Here is a 22,783-nt window from a genome sequence, read left to right on the forward strand (position 1 = left end):
GTTTTGAACTCTACCAACATAATCTAAATGTTAGATCAAATTCAGGACATCGATGTGATCGATGTAGTTTTCTATTTTATTTTAAATTTTATATATAAATTTTTTATATCATAGATCCTTAATGATAGTTTAAATTTGATCTAAGATATATTTAGAAGATTAAAATATTTAATTTTTTATTATTCTACTATAAAATTTTAAAAATACATGCTTTAAACTATCCATTTTTTCTTCATATAGTATCAGAGCTTGGTTTCTTATGATATAAATTTTTTACATATAATCTGATTTTAATTATTTAGATTAGATCTAAATAGTTAATTTTGAATCTGAGTAGTATAGTAATTTGATTGGATAGATCCTCATAGCCGTCCGATCATAGGAGAAATTAGGATTTTACTATTTTATTTACCTATTTGATGGGATCTCCTATAGCGTGTTGGGGTGCTGTACGGTCTTTTCCCTGATGATGAACAATGAAAAAAATTTTAAAATTTTATTTTAGATTTGAAATAATGTATATTAGATCTGAAATTAAAATTTTGATCATTAGATGATTGATTATAAAAATATTTTATAAAATTAAAAATTATTTTCAAACATCGAACCCGAACCCATATCAGCCCAAAATTTAATTGAGAATTAAGCAATCTAGATTTGAGAATCAAAGATCTAAGGCATTAATTTCATAACTCATGGGTTAATGGGTTAGCTCGAGTCAAGTCCATTTAACTGGGTTAGATCTAGGGTTAGAAATCATTGATAATGGACTATGTTAGTAATTGATCAAATCTAATTAAAAATTAATTCTGATTGGATCAATTTTTTCTCTTGATCAATTTCAATAGTCGTAGTTGGTCAAGTCCATATCTTTGATTAGACCAATATGGACTTTGATCGTAACTTCGTCATTGAATCTAAGTCTATAAGTTGATCAAATTAAAAATGACTAACCAGTTGGTGTCTAAGATAAGTATGGCAGCTTTGATCGATGGTCATTAATTGGAAGCTACTCACATAGATTGAGTCTATGTCGAGTTAATGGCATATCCCTCCCATTGATCTCACTTACTTGGCCAACATGGTGAATCATATTTTGATTAGATCACTTAATGATTGGAGTTGACCCATACTAACTAGGAAATTAGTATGACTGATTTAGGTGTCCCTAGTTCAACTTGTCTTGAGTCCTCTTTATGACTTGGTGAAGCCAGTAGGAGGATTCATGACTGGTTGGCTGGACCAGCTTATGCCTGATCTTCTTAAATCTGACTTGGTGAAGTTAGTAGAAGGATTAAGATTAACTGGTCAAGTCTCATCTCATCTCTCAATTCAACTAATTAAATCCTCTAAAATTATTAGATCCCTAAAATAAAATAGTTATGGTGATAACTAGATCATAGCCTCCCATTAATTTGGATGATAATGAGTCCAATGATTTAGACGATCATTGGAGGTGCCACACGTCTGGTGCTCATCTGGCTGTCAGAATTATCATTCATAATATATTGTTTTAGTTGTCTTTCTGATGATAGTCAGGTTGGCCGAGCCACACTCGGGCCTGGTCATTCGTTTGTTAGATACACTAAATTCTGATATGTTAATGGTTGGACCTAACCAGAACCTTCAGTAGAGGTGCCACACATCTGCTGAAGAGGTGTCTGGGGCAAAATTGAATACTAAAAATTATTTGATGAAATAATTGGTTAAGAACTTACCCGTGGGTGCATAAGGGTTGGCCAAGCCACACTCGAGCCCATGTGCAGTCCATGTGGATACTAGTACCCACTAAAGAATTAGTGTAATTTTTTGAATTGAAGGTAGAGGCTATCAATTCGAATAAAATAGTAGAAGAATCTTTAGACTAAAATCTATATCTTTAGGCTTAATCAATTCATATACTAATTAGGTTCTGATTTTTCTTTTGCAGTTATGGCCATCATCTTGTCACTCTATTTACTATTAGATAGTGATAAATTGATAGGATCAAATTTTGATAGCTGGTATCGAAAGCTCAAAATAGTTCTGGAGCATGAACGGATCTTGTATGTATTGACAGATCTGGCACCCGAGGAGCTAGCTCCGAATGCGCATAGCACGATTAGAGACACTTATCAGAAGTGGCTCAATGATTAAACTACGGTTCGTTGTATTATGCTAACGGCGATGAATGATAAGTTTAGCCATCGTTTTGAGAATGCTCAGCCATCGAATATGTTACAAATGTTGAACGAGTCTTTTGGCACACCCGATGATATTGAGAGGCATAAGACTAGTTGTGCCATCTTCAACGCTTGAATGAGGGAAGGAGCATCAGTCACTGATCATGTATTGTACATAATCGAGATGATTGAGCGCCTAAGCAAGCTCGACTTTCTCCTGCATGAGCAGTTAGAAAAAGATGCTATTCTGATCTCTCTGTCCAAGTCCTACCTCCCTTTTTTTACTCATTTTTGAATGACAAAGTCTGTAGTTAACTACCACGGTTTGCTGGGGTTACTGCAAAATTTTGACACTATAAAGGAAGAGATTTTTAGCGATGAAATTATTTACGATAGATAGAATCTCCATCGTCAATAACAATGTCAACGATGGTAAAAATTTTTCATCAATAATAAAAAAATATTTACGATGAATAAGTTTTTTCATTGCAAATAAAAATAATTAGTGATGAAAACATTGCTTGCATCATAATAAAGAGAATATTTATGATGAAAATTTTTATCATAAATAAAAAAATATTTTTTAAATAAGAAATATAGAGATATTATCGATAAAATTATTTTCATCAAAAATACTAATTTTTTTTTTGATGAAATTAGGTTTTGCATCATCAATAACATTATTTATGATAAGTTTTTTTCATCACTAATAAGTCAAAAAAAATTAAAAATGAGATATTTTCAATTATTTATGATGTAAATTTTAGTCACAAATAATTTAATTATCTACGATCAATAAAAATTTTTTATCATAAATTAAAAATATTAATGATGGATAATTTCATCATTAATAGTTTAAAAAGAGAGATGAATTAAAAATTTAAAACAGAATAATTAGTTGCACCGAAAATATAACATCGTAGATAACAAAATATTTGCAATAGAAAATAAAATTTCTATCAAAAAATATGGGATATTTATGATAAAATATTTCATCACTAATAATTAAAAAAATAAAAAAAATACAAAATTTTAAAAAGTAAGTTATTTGTGATGCTAATAAGCTTTTCTTCACGATAAATTTTTAGACAAAAATAATTTTTAAATAAAAAACTAGTCATTTTCTTAATGATAAAAATATTTTCATCACTAATATGAATATTAGCAATGGAAAAATATTTTTTGTCACAAATATTTAAATTTTAAAAATTTAAAAATAAAAGATAATTTGTGACGTAATATTTTCATTGTAAATAATGAACTATTTATGATGATAAATCATATTATCATCGCAAATCTTCGATTATTAACGATGAATTATTTTTATCATTAATATTTTAAAAAAATAATTTTAAATTTAAAAAACTAAACTATTAGCGATGCAATAAGCCTTTTCCATCGTTAGAATGAGTTTTAATGATGAAATATTTCATCGCTAATGGTTAAAAATTTTGAAAATTAAAAAAAAACTTTCATATTAAAGGATATATATTATAATAAATATTACTATATTTATAAAAAATTATAAGATAGTTTTAAAAAATAATATGTGTAAAATAAAGTTATGTAGAATATCAAGATATATGTATATAAAAGGCACATGAAAAGTCATGGTTTATGAAAATTATGTTGTCGCAAATATTGGGGCATAGGAGGGTCGAAGTGGATGGGGTTGATGAAGGCATGCTCGAGGTGATTACTTTTATTTCTATTTCTACTTTTTATCATGATATTTTTTCTTGTAGTTTTTGTCATTCTAATATGCCTTTCTCGAGTCTCTAATTGTTTACATTCAAAAGTTAAGTTTTCAACTTTTAGTTTTGATCCAAAAATAAGATAGATAAATATCAATTTATTTAGTGTAAGATATAAAATATTGTTCTATTTATATTATATAAAGTAACATATAATTTTGTATATATAAATCAATATATAATATTGGTTTGGAGTAAAATGAGTATGTTAATTAAAATCTTTTTCTATCTTTGTTTGATTAGTCCATTTTGTGTTTTGAGGTTGCCCTCTCCAAAATATCCTTAGACCCCCAAAGGTGGAGGAAAGATTTGATCCCATTTCAGTTAATCCAACAACCAAAGACTTTACCAACTTAATATGTGTATACACACACACACACACACACACACACACACACACACACACACACACACATATATATATATATATATATATATATATATATATATATATATATATATATACATATACATATACATATACATACATACATATATCACATATATCATTGCATTATCCAAATTAAAAAAATTCTTTTTTGAACGATTATTAGCGACAGAATAAAACAACTTATTTTTGTCGTAAAAATATTTTTTCGGGGCATGAATTTTTTTAGCAGGAAATTTTTTTATGGCAAAAATTATTAGAGACAGAAAAACTTTTTCGTCGCTAATAATGTTATTATAGATGAAAATATATTTTTCATCACAAATATTTTTTTTGTTCAATTTATTTATGATGAAAATTAATTATTGGTGATAAAAAATTACGTCGCTAACACCCCACATCCCTTCACGTCCCATCAGAAACTCATTTTTCTTTCTCTTCCCCCCCCACGGCATTCAGCCTCCCGCATTCTTCTCCCTACCTCCCGCATTCTTCTCCTGGCCTCCCTGCCTCCCGCGTCCCCTCTGACTTCCTTCACCATCCGAAGCTCTTCCGTCGCCGCCGCCACCATGGAGGTGAGTCGTATTGTGCTTTTTTCTTTTGGGTTGTATTTGGGCCGGGGATGGGGATGGAGACTCAGAATGGTGCAGAGCCAGCATGCCGGGCACGGTGTCGACGTGCTAGGGGCGGTCGCCTGGGCCAGGATGGTGGTTCGCGGCTGCATGGGGCCTGCAGGCATGCGGGCCACGGCCACACGGTGGCTGGTGTGCCATGGCCGACGTGTCGTTGATGGCCGCCTGGGTCGGGATGGCGGGCTTGTGTGCTTGCGTGCCGGGGCCTGCGGGCCTGTGTGCCGAGCACAGTGCCGGCGTGTCAGGGACGGCCTCCTGGGCCGAGATGGCAGCCCGCGGTCATGTGGGACCTGCAGGCCTGCGGGCCGTGGCCACACGGTGGTGGCGTTCCACAGCCGGCATGTCGAGGATGGCTGCCTGGGCTGAGACGGTGGGCCTGCGCACCTACGTGCCAGGGCCTGCGTGCCAAGACCGACGTGCCATGGCCAGCATGCGTGCCGGGGCCTGGGGGTGGGGCGGGGCTGGTCGGGCTGGAACGGGTTGGGTCGGGTTGGGCCGAGTTAGGTCGGGATGGGGCAGGTCGGGCCGGGCCGGGTCGGGCTGGGGTGAGTTGGGTGGAGTCAGATCTGATCGGGTAGGGCTGGGGCGAGTCGGGTGGAGTCAAGTCGGGTCAGGCTAGGGTGGGTCGGGTGGAGCTTGGGTGGGTCAGGTCGGGTCGGGTCCGATCCGTGCCGGGTCAGGGATGGTAAGGTCTGGGCCGAGTCGGTTTTGGGTCAGGCTAAGGCGAGTTGAGTGGAGTCGGGTTGGGTCGGGTTGGGGTGAGTCGGGTGGAGCCGGATCGGGTCGGGCTGGGGCGGGTCAGGTGGAGCTAGGGCGGGTCAGGTCGGGTCGAGTCCGGTCCATGCTAGGTCGAGGATGGTAGGATCTGGGCCAGGTCGGTTCCAGGTCGGGCCGGGATGAGGCAGGTCAGGCCGGGTCGAGTCGGGCTAGGGCGAGTCGGGTGGAGCTGGGTTGGGTCGGGTCGGGTCGGGGTGGAGTCGGGTCGGGTCAGGTCGGGCTGGGGCTGGTCGGGTGGAGCTAGGGTGGGTCGGGTCGGGTCCGATCCATGCCGAGTCGGGGATGGTAGGGTCCGGGCCGGGTCGGGTCGGGCTGGGTCGGGGCGAGTCGGGTGGAGCTGGGTCTGGTCGGGTCGGGGTGGATCGGGTGGAGCCGGGGTGGGTCGGGTCAGGTCGGGTCCTGTCCGTGTTAGGTCGGGTTGGTTCTACGGAGTGTCGAGCCAGGTTAGGGCACCCAAATTATTATAATTGTTGCATATTATTATAATTGTTACATATTATTTTTTAGTGTTACTGCTGAAGTTAGTTAATTATTTGATTAATTATTTTTTCACTAACACAATGCATATTGCTGTTACTTATTACAATTTAATTATTTTATGTGCTGTTTTGTATGCTGCTGAAATTATAAATAAAAAAATATTTTTATTTTAGAGAAAATTTTATTAAAATTTTTGATCAAAAAATTTTAATATGAAGTTATTTCTTTTTGATAAATTAGAAATCCATCTTCGAATGCACATTCAAAGATGATACTTAAATTATATTGAACCGTAGATTCCCATTCAAGTTTCGATCTTCATCGAGATCGAAACTTAGATGTCCCGTATTCAGATTTTTTTGAAAAAGTAATAATATTATTATTGTTAATAGTTAATATTTCATTTTATTATGTGGTATTCAGTAGTTATCTGTCTATTGTTCTTCGGGTATGTGGTGGATAGGGTGCGTGGGCACCATATCTACATCATATACTTGGAGAACCATGGAGAGATGCTGCTGAAATTTTCACAAAAATGAGATGAAATATTTATTAATAATAATAATAAAATTATTATTTTTTTGAAAGAGATAGGGCCACACCTGTTAGTAATGATTTGAAAAGGATAGGATCATGCATTTTTACTTCATAAAGGGATAGGGCCACACATTTTCTATGTTAATGTTCAGTCTGCATGTCTTTTTTAATAAGTGTTATTTTGTATGAAGTGATCCGGATCTAGATCCGAGTCAGGATTTTGCTTGAAATTTGGAATGCAATTCAGTCTAAAATTCGGATCGGGATCCTGAATACCATAGAACTTTTTTTGGTTGTTAATGATTTTATGTTTATTGTTAGATGAATATTAATAAAAGTTGGATGAATGCTAGAGAAATTTTTTTGTCTGAATATCGAAAAGGAGTTCGAGATTTCATTGACTTTGCACGGCATAAGGCTGACAGTGCTAGTCGGATAAAGTGTCTATGTAAGAGATGTGTCAATATGGTATATCGTCACATAACACTTGTTGAGGAGCATTTGCTACAATATGATATGGATAAGAAGTATACTTGTTGGACATGGTATGAGGAGGGTGATTCGAATGAGCTGGTGCACGACGATGATGATACTAAAGATGATAGTGATGCTGATGGACCTGTCGAACATAATGGTATAGAAGAATTGTTAGATAATTTACATCAAGGTGTTTGTTCGAATGTATGGATGAATACTGCTGCATTTGAAAGCAATTCTGATCATGAATATAATATCCAGCTTGAGGTAGAAGGGACCTCTGAATAGTTTGCAAAGCTTGTAAGGGATGCATGATAGCCATTTTATCCGAATTGTATAAAATTTTTGAAGTTAGAATTTTTGATAAAATTAATTCATATTAAAATCGTGAACTGATGGAGTCAGAAGTCATTTGACCAAATTTTAACATTGATTAAAGCAGCTCTGCCCGATGGAGAGAGACTGTCGAAATCATATTCTGAAGCAAAAATATACATACAAAAAATTAGATTTGGCTATACTCCTATACATGCCTATAAAAATGATTGCATATTATTTTATAAGGATAACGAACAAGCAACTTAATGTCCAAATTACAGTGAGCCTAGATACAAAATTGATAATAGAAAAGGAAAGAAAATATCTCAAATAATTTTGAGATATTTTCTATTGATTCTAAGACTTCAAAGGTTGTATATGTCCACGAAGACAGCTGAAGAAATGAGATGGCATTATAAGCAGCAAGTTTCAGAAGAGAACATACTTAGCCACCTGATCGACTCTTTAGTGTGGAAAGACTTTGATGCAAAGCATCTGCACTTTGCGAGTGACCTGCGCAATATCAGGCTTGGTCTAACGATAGATAGATTTAATCTCTTTGGCAATATGAGTATCTCTTATAGCATGTGGCTTGTGATGCTAGTTGTATACAATGTGTCACCTTGGAAGTGCATGAAAGAATCATTTATTTTTATGTCACTGTTGATTCCGGATCCGAAAGCATCAGATAATGAAATTGATGTATATCTACGATCTATGATTGATGATCTGAAGGAGTTATGGGAAAATAGGGTTCAAACATATGATTTTGTAAGTCGAAGTAATTTTAAGTTGCATGCTTCAATTTTATAGACTATAAATAAATTTTTGGCATATAAAAATTTATCTGGATGAAGCACCAAAGGATATCTAGCATGTCCAATATGCAATAGGGATGCATCCTCCTTACATTTAAAGCACAGACGAAAAATATGTTTCATAGATCATCGACGGTTTCTTCCTGCTAATCATTCTTGGAGGACCCGTTATAATCAATTCTTTTATGGTAAGTTCGATCGATGTCTGTCGCCCAAGGAGTTAAGTGGATCAAAAATTTTAGAACAACTTGAAATCATTAAAAATATCCGATTTAAAAAAACATCGGGTACTCGCAAGCGGAAGTGTACTGAAGCTAAGCTGAATTGGACGAAGCAAAGTATTTTTTTTGAACTACCATATTGGAAGCAACTACTACTTCATCATAATCTAGATGTAATGCATATTGAAAAGAATATTTATGATAATATCATTGGACTGTATTGAATATTTTAAAAAAAATAAAAGATAGTACAAAAGCTCATCTTGATCTATAAAAAATAAAAATTCAGTCGGAGTTGCATTTAGTTCGTCGAGGTGAGAGATTTTTTATGCCACCCACATGCTATTCGCTGTTTGGAGAGGAAAAGAAGAATTTCTATGGATGGTTCAAAATCGTAAAGTTTTCTGATGCATATGCTTCAAATATATCGCGGTGTGTTGGGAACAACGACAGCAATATCTCTGGTATGAAAAGTCATGACTCCCATGTGATGATACAACGTTTGCTTCCTGGTCATATATGCCTCTAGGTATTATTTTTTGGTCATGCATGGCTATTTGGATGGTGATGTTCAAACTACATTGATTGAGCTGAGAGTGTTCTTTCGAGAACTATATTATCGAAAATTAAAGATTAACTTGCTTGAGAGATCAGAGAAAGATATCATACTCATTCTTTGTAAGTTAAAAAAAAATTTCATTATCATTTTTTGATGTTATAGTGCATCTGGCTGTCCATCTTCCAAAGGAAGCTCTTTTGGCTGGACCGGTACATTATCGATGGATTTATCCTATTGAAAGGTAAAGAAGTTATATGTATTTTATCATATCAATTATAAGATATAAATATATTTATAAAATTTAAATTTATTTTTATTTACAGATTCTTGTGCATCTTAAAAAAAATATGCGCAATAAAGCAAAGCCTGAAGGGTCTATAGTGGAAGCATATGTAGCTACCGAGTCTGTCGCATTCTGCTCAATGTATCTTGATGATATCGAAATAAGATTCAATCATACAGATCGTAATGCAGACCGTGAATGGGGTGATAATGAGCCAACATTGTCTATATTTAAACAAATGGTTCAATCTATTGGTGCAAGAAAATTTGAATTTATAGAGTGAATGAGCTATCCAAGGTATATTTTTACATTCTAAATTATTGTGAAGAAATTAAAGATTTTATTGAGTAAGTATCATCTTACGATACTGTTTAATGATCAAAAAAAATTTTCATGTCGGTGTAAAATTAAAAATTATAACTTTTTGCAGTGAGCACAAGAGTATACTATGTAGAGAAAATAATACAGATACCGATGATCAATATAGGAGAGAATTTGCAAAATAGTTTGGTGATCTTATAAGTTGCATTAGTGATACGTTATTTATTTACTTATAAATAATATTATTTCAATCAATATAATTTTTTATCTTATGATGCAGATGAAACATAAGTATTTCAATAAAGAAGTACGTGCAACCGATGAGTTGCACGATTTAGCATGTGATCCCGATCGAAGAATTAATCACTACACATCTTGTATCATTGGAGGAATAAGATTTCACACAAGAGAGCTTGAGGTGCAACGACGGACTCAGAATAATAAAATTGCTACAACAGGATATGAAGGAGAAGAAAAGATTGATTATTATGGTGTACTGGTAGATATCATAGAACTGAAGTATGGGTCCAGTAATTCTATATTTTTATTTCAGTATGAATGGTGGGATATTAGTAATAAAAAGATCAGGATTCATATCGATTCATAATTTATTAGTATAAATCTTGCACGAATATGGTACCAAAATGAGTCGTACATATTAGCAATTCAAGCGAAACAAGTAATATATTTGAAGAACCTAAAGTATCGAGGTAATTGGCATGTCGTACAAAAAATAATACCTAGAGGCATATATGACATACCAACTTGATTAGAGATGGATAAAATTTTGGATTTACACGAAGAGTAAGCTTTTTAGCAAGAAGAACAAACATCAATTGAGTTTTTGATTGATGAAGAACTTGTAATGGCATCTTTGAATAGGATGATCTCCCATCCAACGAAGTTGAAGCTGATTTTGTATCTAATCTGGATGAGTCAGAGGGCGACGATCAGTTCATAAATGATGATGAGATAGAAAATGATACATATATCGATTACTGTGATTCAGATGAGGATCTACACATCGAGAAAGATACAAATATTGATGAGTAGATCTTTATTCTTCGTTGAATTTTGTATTGCAATAATGGTATGCGATATAATTGTATTCATTAGAATGTTATTTACTTTTTATTATTATTATTATATTATATTATATTTATATACATCTCAATTCTTGCAGATATGGCACCAGGAGATAGATGATGATGGTCGCATTCACAGTTACTTGCAGACAGCTTGGAGGTTGAGGCACCTTCATCGATCTCCATGGCCTCACCGGCTCCAGTGTTAGAGGGTCCTGCACTGGCAGGTCCCAGTGAGCCGACTACGACTGAGTCGGATCCCAGTGAGGCGGGTCCCAGTGGTATTAATCATTACACTTTATATATAATCAAATTTGATTCTTTTATTTGGATCATACTAATGATTTATTTATTATTATTTCAGATCAGTCTACATCGGTGGTCAGATGAGGGTGAGGTCCATCAAAGAATCTCGCTTTAGAGTGTTGGAGACGTGAGCACCCGGGATAGCATCTCCGGATAGAGATATCGGCCGGCTACACCAGACTCATTAGGGGATGGTGTGAGCCATGGCAGACCGAGCTGGGCATCATATGTTGTAGCTATGCCCCGGTGATGCTCTTCGATTGGTGTCGTGTTGTCCCAGCTCAGAGATAGATTTTCTACACCCACTTATAGATAAAATAAACTATATTATGAATATTTAATTTACATAGTATTCTTCTAATGTTTGTTATTGGTAGGGTGTATTTGACATCGTCAATTTTGAGGATGATCTTATGAGGTGAGCAATCGATACCCATCTATCTTTGCGCTTCAAGGATTATCATGGTCACATGCATCAGCATTGGTATCAAGTGGTGCAGGCTGATGGGCAGGAGGCAGCACGGCTGCAGCCCTACCACAGCATCACCATCAATGGTTGGACTACCATATGCCGACATTACAAGGATCCGGCATATCAGGTTGCACATCTAAATTTTTTTTTAGATTTTAATGACTTAATCATTTATTCTTAAATTATATTTGTTATCTACTATTTTTATTGCTAATTTTACAGAGATGATGTGCTCAGAAGTGGTGAACTGGGCGAGACAGACTGTGCCACATTATGGGGATTCGAGATCATTTGCTCGCCACATAGAGCACATGGTACGTATTTTTTAAATTTTTAATTATGATATATTTCTCCAATTATTTAATTTTTTTTAAAATAATTCTTAAATTATAGAGATATGCTGAGAGTGGCGAGCTTCCTGGTAGGATCGATATCTACCAGCAGACCCACCAGCAACGATCGGGGGAGTGGATGATAGGGAGCCAGGAGCTCTTTGTAAGTTTTTTCAATTAATTTTTTATTCATAATTTGATCTTTATTAAAAAATTAAAATAACTCTAATTTTTATTTTTAGGATTGTATGATCGACATGAGATCTCAATCTACCCCTGAAGGCTCGACCGTACCCACAGATAATGAGATCTGTGATTAGGTGCTCGGTACGAGATCCTATTATGTTAGGGGTCTAGGATATGGGATCATTGCTCCTTCATCTTCATGATCATCTAGGGCTGAGATCCATTCTATGTGCCAGGTTCGGTTGATGAAGGCATAGAGGCAGGCTGTCGAAGATCGATAGCAAGCTACCGAGGATCGATAGTAGGTTGAGCAGCGAGCTCAGGAGCTGACTGAACGCATCGACCAGTATCAGCAGTTTCAGATCCAGATAATGGATTGAATGGCATAGATGGAGAAGATGATCCAGATGGTGAGGCAACAGCAGGTCGGTCCGAGCTCCATCGTCGATCCGGGCTCCATCGAGCATTCTCTATCCCCACCTCGTTCTCCATATGCCGATATGTGATGGCTCTTTGATGTATTTTTTTTAAAATTCTTATAATTTTAATTTGATATAATAAATTAATAAAATTTATTTATCATTTTATTATGTAAATTTTTTATTCAAATTTCTTAATTTATAAAAAATATTATACATATAACTTAAAAAATATATTTAAAATTAAAAAAATAATTAGTGATGAAATTATTACTAATGAAATATTCATCGTAAAAAATTTATAAAAATAATTTAATTTTTCAAAAAATATATAATTAACAGTGATGAAAAATTTTCATCGCAAATACTTATTAGTGATGTAAAGTTTCATCGAAAAAATATTTATTTAGGATATAAATATTAGTCACTAAAGTTTTTTAATTATTATTTTTTTATTAAATAAAATTTTTTGCAATGGAAAATTTTTATTGCTAAAAGTGAATAATAGCGACAAATATATTTTCATCACTATTAATTATTATTAGTGATTGTTATTTTTGTCGTAAATTATTTTTTTATAAATAAATTATTTTATTTTTTATTTTTTATGACTAAAATATTTCATCATAAATTAAGGTTATTTGTGATAAAAATTAACTTTTCATCGTAAAATATTATCAACGACGGTATTTTTTGTGATGAAACTTTAGCGATGAAATTTTTGTTGCTAATTATTATTAGCGACAAATTTGGCTTATTAGTGATGAAATTTTTTTGTAGCTAATAACTAATTTTCTTGTAGTGTAAGAATGATCACCAGCTCCAAAAGGAGTCGGTGAATATTGTGGGAGGGTCTTCTTCTAGACGTCGATCCTTTAAGAAAGAAAAGAAGAGCAAGAAGAATAAGAAAAAGATGCAAAGTACTGAGGCACCCAAGCCCAATCAGATCAAGAAATCTAAGTCCGATCAAAGTTAGGCAGAATGCTTCTACTACAAGAAGCAGGGGCACTGAAAAAGGAATTATCCTCAATACATTGCCTTCCTGGATCTGAACATATCGAGCAAATAGCAAGTTGTTGCTGGACAAGATAATTATATGATAACACCTTGTAATTTCTTAATTTATGATTTTACTATCTGAGTATTAGATATCGGAAGCCCTTTTAATATTTGTAATTTGTTGCATGGTCTGCAGGTCAGTTGGAGATTTGAAGAAGGCGAAAGATTCCTTAATTTTGGAGATGGAAGATCAGTTCCAGTTCTAGTGTTAGGGACTATTAAGTTTGTATTCAAGTCTAATATAATTATTCTAAGTGAATGTCACTTTTGTCCTTCTTTTTTATTGAATATTATTTCTGTAGGCCTTTTGGCCATGTACGGTTATAAAATTTTAATAAAAAAAAAAATTTTAATATCATTATGAATGGTGTTAGTGTGATGAATGAATAACTGAATAATGGTATTTACATATTATCACAATCTGTTAGTATAATGTATACATCCCACAAATGCTCAAGAATTAGTAATGTCTCCGATATCTACTTTTGGCATTGTAGGTTAGGTCATATTAACAAGAACAGAATAAATAGGTTAATACAAGAGAAAATTTTTAAAGTCAGTGATTGTGAATCACTCCCAACTGGTGAGTCGTGTCTTCTTAAAAAAATGACCAAATCACCTTTTACTGAAAAAGATGAGCGAGCCAGTGAAGTTCTAAGTCTGATGCATACTGATGTATGTGGATCTATGAACACTAGTGCTAGATGTGGATATTATTATTTCATTATATTTACATATGACCTATTGAGGTATGGGCACAACTACTTAATGACACACAAATGATTCTGTAATGAAGTAGAGAAACAAACTAGATAGAGTATTAAAATTCTTCGATCTGACCATGGAGAAAAATACCTCTCTAGTGAGTTTCTGACATACTTAGAAGAGAATGAAATTCTCTCACAATAGATCCCTCCTAGAACATCACACATAATGGTGTATCAAAAATGAAGAATCAAACCCTATTAGACATGGTTCGGTCCATGATGGGCTTTGCAAGTCTATCAATTTTTTTTTGAGGATACGCACTCAAGTCGGCTTATTATATTTTAAATAAAATTTTGAGTAAGTCTGTAAGTAAAATATCACATGAGATGTGGACAGGGCATAAGCCAGCACTCTCTCACCTGAGGGTTTAGAGATGTCCGGCTTATATCAAACGTTGGAAAATTGACAAGCTTGGACCTAAGTCTGATAAATATCTATTTGTAGGGTACCCAAAAGAGACCAAGAGATATTACTTCTATCTTGCTGACAAACAGAAGGTGTTCGTTAGCAATAGGACTATCTTTTTAGAAAAGAAGTTCTTTGGTGAAGAAACTAATGCCTCAAAGATTGAACTTGATGAAGTTTGATCGGTAGAAGAACTAACACAATCTAGTAAACCCATAGAATCAGACTTGATTAAATCAAATTCAAAATCTATTGTAGAAATATCTTTAAGGAGATCCAGTAGAGTACCGCGTCAACCGGATAGATACTACGGTTTCTTAGTTCAGGATAGAGATTCTATTGAACTCGATGAGAACAATGAGGATCCAATTACCTATATGGATACAATGTAGAGGACTGACTCCGATAAGTGACTAAAAGTCATAAAATCCGAAATAGAGTCCATGAAAATTAATAATGTATGGACATTGGTTGATCCACCTGAAGAGGTAAAACCCATAAGGTGTAAGTGGATCTTCAAAAAGAAAAGGGGTGCGGACGGAAAGGTAGAGACCTATAAAGCCTGTCTGGTTGCCAAAGGTTACCATCAGCATTATGGTATTGACTATGACGAGATACTTTCTTCTGTGGTAATGCTCAAGTCTATTCAGATTATGCTTGTGATAGTAGCACATTTAGACTATAAAATCTGGCAAATGGATGTGAAAATAGCCTTCCTAAACAAAGAGCTAGAAGAAGAGGTGTATATGATATAACCTAAAGGTTTCATATCCATAGATAAGTCTAAGGTGTGCAAGCTTCAAAGATCCATCTATGGACTTAAGCAGGCATCTCAGAGTTAGAACATGCATTTTGATAAAGTGATTAGAATATATGGCCTCATTAAGAATGGAGAGGAATCCTGTATATACAAATGGGTTAATAACTCTGTGGTAGTATTTCTTATTTTGTATATTGATGACATTCTCTTAATCGAAAATGACATCCCTGCATTATAGAGAATAAAAGTTTGGTTATCATCACAGTTCTCCATGAAAGACTTGGGAGAAGCATTCTTCATTCTTGGGATGAAGATCTATAGAGATAGATCTAAAAGGTTGCTTGGATTATCTCAGTTGACGTACATTGATATTGTGCTGAAAAGATTCAGCATGGAGAATTTTAAGAAAAGTTATCTTCCGATACACCAAGAAATCTCTCTCTCGAAGAGTGATTATCCGACAACTCCTCAAGAGAGAAAGTGTATGAGTAGAATTCTATATGCTTCGATAGTGAGATCTATTATGTATGCCATGACATGTATGCGACTGAATGTGGCATACTCATTAGGAGTAGTAAGCAGATACCAGTCCGATCTAGGTGAGAATCACTGGAAGGTCATAAAGACCATTCTTAAGTATTTGAGAAATACTAAGGATCAGTGGCTTATCTATGGAGAATCTGACTTAAAACTTGTGAGATTTACAGACTCCAGTTTTCAGTCGGATCATGACGATAGCAAAAGCATGCCAGGATATATTTATACTCTGAATGATAGAGCAATCTACTGAAAAGTTTCAAACAGCACACTGTGGCCGACTCTACTTATGAAGCAGAATATATCGCGATATCCGATGCTGCAAAGGAAGCTATATGGCTATGAAAGTTCATCAATGAGCTCGAAGTGGCATCCTCTCTTGATGGCCCCATCTTGTTGTACTGCGACAGTACTGGTGCCATTGCTCAAGCAAAGAAACTGAAGTCACATCAGTGGACCAAGCATATCTTGTGTCGCTACCACCTGATCCGAGAGATCGTGGATTGAAGTGACATCGAGCTTCAGAAGATCAATGGAAAGGAGAACCTGGCCGACCCATTTACTAAAGCCCTTGGCGTCAAGGAGTTTGAAGACTACAAATCAAAGATGGGTATACGATAGTGCACCGATTGGCTTTAGTCCAAGTGAGAGTTATTGAAAATTGTATCCCAAAACTAATCGTCAGCCTGTTGACGGTTGTGCTTATCATTGTAGTTATATATAAATTATTGAATTAATAAATATTATTTAGTTTTTTCATCACTGTGTACATCTCATTTTGAACTCCTGTTATGTGATGAAGTCCTTAGGACTATTTGATTCGATATAGGAGGATATATCGTTTAGTCCTTAAATGAGTTCACGACCTAATGATATGTTATTACTAGGATGATAGACATATCAAGTGTAGGTCGTTGTGTGCCATATAGGTTGGTTGTCCTCTTAACCAAGGAGCGTGGAGACACTGGTATGACATGTAGGTGAAATATAGGAGTACATTTCACTGAATGTGACCAACTCCAGAGCACTCTACTATCAAGAGTCACTCTGAAGGGATATAGGTATAACTGTTTCTCCGACCTGAGATCACCACGATGACTTGCAAGCAACTCACTATGCTTTGATGCTGGACTACCTGAATTTCTAATTTAGTGATGAAAGGTTTCTGGGCATAGTCAAGTACTTGTGAAGTGAGTGTGTGAGTCAAGATGAAATTGACCCCTCCAAATAAGTAGGAGTTAATGTATCAGTGTATTTTAATTCAGTAAAATCTTGGTCGGGATAATCCATGTGATAGATTTTGAAAATTGAAATACAATGTGGATGACCATATCAGGGTTGGCAGTTAAACCCTAGGTCACCTTGAACATTTGGGTCAAAGGGATGAATTATATGATAAGTATATTCAAATAAGTTCTTGAGTGTTGATTAGCATACATTCGGCCTATCCAGACGTCGGGTACCATTGCTAGATGGTTACTCCGATTAGTATAGAAATTAGTTCTTGTGCTATCAACTTATGTTCGAACCTATGGGGTTACATATATTAGAAGTTTCTCTTCGATCATATGGCTAATCTGAAGAGTCCCAATCAATAGGGACTCTGGTGCAGAGTCCCACCAGAGTCCCACTTGATGGGGACTCTGCTGAAGAGTCTTACTGGACGGAGACTCTAGAGAAGAGTCCCACTAGACTTGGACTCTATCTTTAATGAAAGATTAATTAGTGATTAGATCACTAATTAGCTTAATTTGATTGAGCATTAAAGTTTGGATCAAGTCTAATTGAATTTGATTCAATCAAGTCAAGTCTGATTAGGTTATGAGATGACCTAATCGATTAGGGAGAAATGATCCTGATTTGATCAGATCTATGGCTTAATTAATTTATTGATTTGATTAAATTTAATTAAAATTATAAGAGCCTAATTAGATTAGATTTATTATATTTTATTTGGATCTAATTGGATTAGATTTGAAAGAAATTCAATTGGTTAAATCCTAAAGTCCCAAATGAGTAGGATTCTATCCCTTACGCCACCTAAATTATCTCACGCCTTTTCTCACCACACAAAATCAGTTTGTACATAAGAAAATTATAAAATAATCTTTCTTTTATCACTCATTAAGGATAGAAATTGGTTTGTTTTGATTTTAATTCAAATTAGTTTGAATTTTAATTTAAAACCTTATCTATATCCTTCCACACATTGGCTGCTTTTGAAAGGGTTGTGTATGAGAAAAAGAGGTCTTTCCAACTGATTTTTATACTTAATTTTTTTTGGTAAGTCCCTCTTTAAGTTAGATAAGGGTGAGAAAAAGTTAGTGTCAAATTGAGATTCAAAAGAGTTTGAATTGCAACAAATTCGAGTCCTTATCCTGTTTTATCTGGTTTGTGCGACAACTATAAAAAGGTCACAATTTTGTGTGCCAAAAGAAGAGATCTTTTCACCATGAGATGCTAAAGAGAAATAGGGTCAAAAATACTTCTTTGATACATGAGGATTGGGTGGGTTTCCTTCCTCCTTGGTGTGAACAAAAGAGGAGACTGTTCTCCTCTTGGGTGAGAGACCTAGAACTGTTCTAGATTTTTGGGTGAAAAAAAACCAAAGAGAAGAGAGTTTTTATCTAAATTTTTTTCACCATCCAGCATCCTTCTCTGATCTTTCTTCAACATAAAAAATATTCAAAGTGATCGAAGAAGAAGATCAAGTCAGATCTGCCATCAGAAGCCAACTGTACGAGCTAGCACTCCCGTGGAGGGCTGATCGATCCGAGGGGCTTCGTGTGGATCATCCATAGAGGTCAGATACTTGTATGGCTACTCGATACTAGTGAGAGCTTCATACCATACTTACTAATAGTAGAGATCATCAACTCATAAAAAGATGATGAGTTCTGAACTCTACCGACACAATCTAAAGGTTAGATCAAATTTAGGGCATCGATGTGATCGATGCAGTTTTTTATTTTATTTTAGATTTTATATATAAATTTTTTATATCATAGATCTTTAATGATAGTTTAGATCTAATCTAAGGTATGCTTAGATGATTAAAATATTTAATCTTTTATTATTCTACTGTAAAATTTTAAAAATACATACTTTGAACTACCTATTTTTCTTTCAATGGATTCATATTTAGGTTGTTAAATTTGTTATCAATAGAGATAATGACCTAGGACATGATCACTGATATACATATTTATTTATACATTATATGTTTTTATTTTTCATGGCTAGTATGTGTTTTGTGATTGTTAGCATGATCAATTATATTTTTTCTATATTATATGTTGTATGAAATATTGATGGTTTTAGATGATTTGGGTTATAACACTGGTTATTAAAAATCTTGAAAAGAACATAATAAGATACAGTATTTTTCTGGCATTATTGAGATTTAATAAATAGGTGATCAAGAAAAAGATATTTGGACTGGTGATGTAACTGAGAATAGCCTATCATATGTAGGAATATAATACTGAGAATAGTCTGCCATGGACAGAAACATGGTACTGAGAATAGTCCTGCCACGAGCAGGAATGTGGGATTTAGAATAGCCCTATCACGATAGAAATGTAGTGCTTGAGTTTACCAATCACATGCTAGAGTGTGATTGCGATTAGACCAAAATTCTAAAGATAACTATTGATTGATTCAGATCATAGTAATGAGATCTAGTTCTGTAATTATGCATGATGTGTATCATATGCTTATATATATAACTGTTGAGTTAAATAGATCTATGACATATGATTTTATGATTTAAGGTTTTCTTTCTTACTATTCATTTATTACTTTTGAATCAAATTGTTATGTTAGTGTGAGTGTATGGGGTTTCTTACTAGGATGTAAAGCTCACCCCCTCAATTCTCTTTTCTTTCAGAGTCATAGGATGTGTAGTGTTGGTTAGATTGGGTGTGAAGTTCGAGTACCAAATTTGTTAGTTCATTAGTTAGTTCAATTTCTAATACCATGAAATACTTGAATAATTATAATTGATTGACTATTTGTGCTGATGAATCTATTTAGTTGACATGTTTGGTTTTTATTTATTTATTCTCAAAATATTTGAAATTTTTGTTCATCTTAGGCCTTTCATAATCTCAAGGGCGATGCTTTAAGGTTCATGTGACCGTGTTATGTGACTGAACTAGGTGTTGGGTTCGGAGCATGACAAAAAGTTTCCTATGCAATATTATGATATTATAGTGATCTTTATATGTTTTTTCCAATGCATGTTTCGGCCTAATTCTTTTATGCATTTTGTATTTTTAGGGGGAGGATTTCTCAATAATTAACTAAGTCTTTGAAACTTTCAAGTTTTGGGTGTGATGATCATGTCATAAATATGGAATATTTGCTATTGCCTACGATATGGAATTTGTTAAGATACAACAAAATAAGCCATGAAATAACATATCAAATGTGGCATATTACAATCTCCACAATTTGATTATAGATCTCAATAAAGATAATTTAAAGGAATGAATAATTTACATTACACATGCTTAAGCAACAACTACATATTACACAAATAGATTAGTGATTGCTTGTCTCCTAGATTTATGTGTCAAGCAAATATATATATATATATATATATATATATATATATATATATATATATATATATATTGATATTCATGTTCTCTTCTTTTGCAATATATGTTCTTTTTTACAAAACTTATTTAAGTACATAACTATTAGTTATGTGATCCTTATAAATTGTCAAATTTTGTGACCCCCTTAATAATGCCTATTTTTCTACTATATATGCCCTAATTTTTTGATCTAATTGGGCAAAAGAAATAATTCTTTCAACTTTGCTCCACTTGAATCCATTAACAAAATTTAGGAAAAAATAAAAAAATTAGTGAAAGCAAGGTCTAGGTTCCCTATTCTTTTATTAATGAATAACAAACTGGATTACAGTCTTTAGTACTAGTGACATCAGACTTTTCATAATTCATGTGATTCCTCTTTTAGATAAGTAAGAACATACCTGTTGCTACTCGATTTGATCGAGGTCGGAGAGAAGATGGTTAAGCCTCGTGCAGAGATGCTGACATTGGAGTGACCTACAAAATAAGTCCAAATCGAAGATTTTCGCTCCGACAAGGATTCTCCGATGCTCAAGTCAGATTCAAAGAACAATAGGAGCAGCAATGAGTTCTCTGAGAGGGATTGCTTACTTTGGTCATCAGAGTTTTGATTGTTTATATAGAATATCATCAAACAGTTGATCGAATAGCTATGAGATCGTGCGATCCCAAGATTGCAGGATCATTGAACATGCCATTACGAGTGAGATATTTTAGCCTTTGATCATTCCTGCGAAATCAGGAGAGACGGTTACTTCTAACCTATCCACTCGAGGTGGACAGCTCTTCTCTACTCTTAGATCGACAGCCACTACAATAGCTCGATGGCCTGAGGAATCCCATGATAATATGCTAATTCGAGGTATTCACGGTACCATCATAATACTATCCCCTATTCTTGAGTTTGAGGATCAGACAAAAGGAGTATCTCAAATATTGTACCCGAATCGGGGGATGCATGCGTTGATGCTTTCGTATGGGGCCCCAATATTTAAAGGTGATGCCATTAGCCTAATAGGTGGAAGCATGCGACGAATGATTATGATTGATGGGACCAAATAATCGATAATTTTCTCAAGAATTGAATTTTTTCAAGCGGTGGCTTTTTATCTTCACCCTTGCCCTCTTTTAAATCTACCCCTCGGGTGTACAGGGAAGACAACTACAAGACTTTTTCGCTTCAAACTTTTACTGTGACTCTCAACGATTCTCAAAGACAAGATAGATCCAGAGCATTTGAGAAAGCTCAAGTTGGTGCTAGCCAAAAAGAGGTAGGCCAAAGTTCTGCCAGTTGGTCCTTCGATCCCATCGGGTGGTGATGTGAGGATTTCAACCATTGACCCGACTGCTGTGGCCATGAGCGATGAAAATCCTCCTTCCATTGGTGAGCTGACAATTGTTCCATCTGTTAGATATGTGCCCTAGATGCCAGATCGGCTGACACATTCCTGTACAGATCTAAGGGCAAATTTGTAATTTTGACTATAAATGAATAAAAGGGTTATTCTTCTATCACATTGTGTACATTGTGTCTGTGATACATCCTTTGAGTTAGTAAGAATGTAAATTCATATTTTCAAGAGTTGAAAATTTGAGACATGAATTTACATAACTAACTCATAAACAGCTCCTGACCATAGGATCATCACGAGGATGGTGATCGATCTGGAAGGTTGGTGTACGATCACTTTCTTAGGGTAGATGTGTCTTGAGTCTACGGTGTAGAGACACCGGAGTGAGAGTACAGGTATTCATTGAGAATAAGAGTACTGAGCATGACCATATCAAGCAGTCATAAGAAAGTCTACCTTCTCGTCGATGACTAGCTCGATGCTGCAGTTATGTGTCTAGTTCTTTAACCTGAGGTGTATCGACAGTTCACCTTGAGTGTGTTATAGTTTGACTACACCATAACTCGATCTTCTAGCCATTCGAAACTCTAAGGTGTATGTTGGCTGTAGTATATTCATTGTAGGAACTAGGTCGTACCAAGATGGGATCTATCAACCTCGGTAGATGAGAGGAGTAGTCCTATGATGATCGGAAGATTGAGTCCTTAAGCCCATGGCCATGGCAGAGTGAAATAATGAAAAAAGAGTTTTTTATTGGAGTTTCACATCGGA

This window comes from Elaeis guineensis, chromosome 1 (assembly GCF_000442705.2).
Source record: "Elaeis guineensis isolate ETL-2024a chromosome 1, EG11, whole genome shotgun sequence".
Taxonomy (NCBI): Eukaryota; Viridiplantae; Streptophyta; class Magnoliopsida; order Arecales; family Arecaceae; genus Elaeis; species Elaeis guineensis.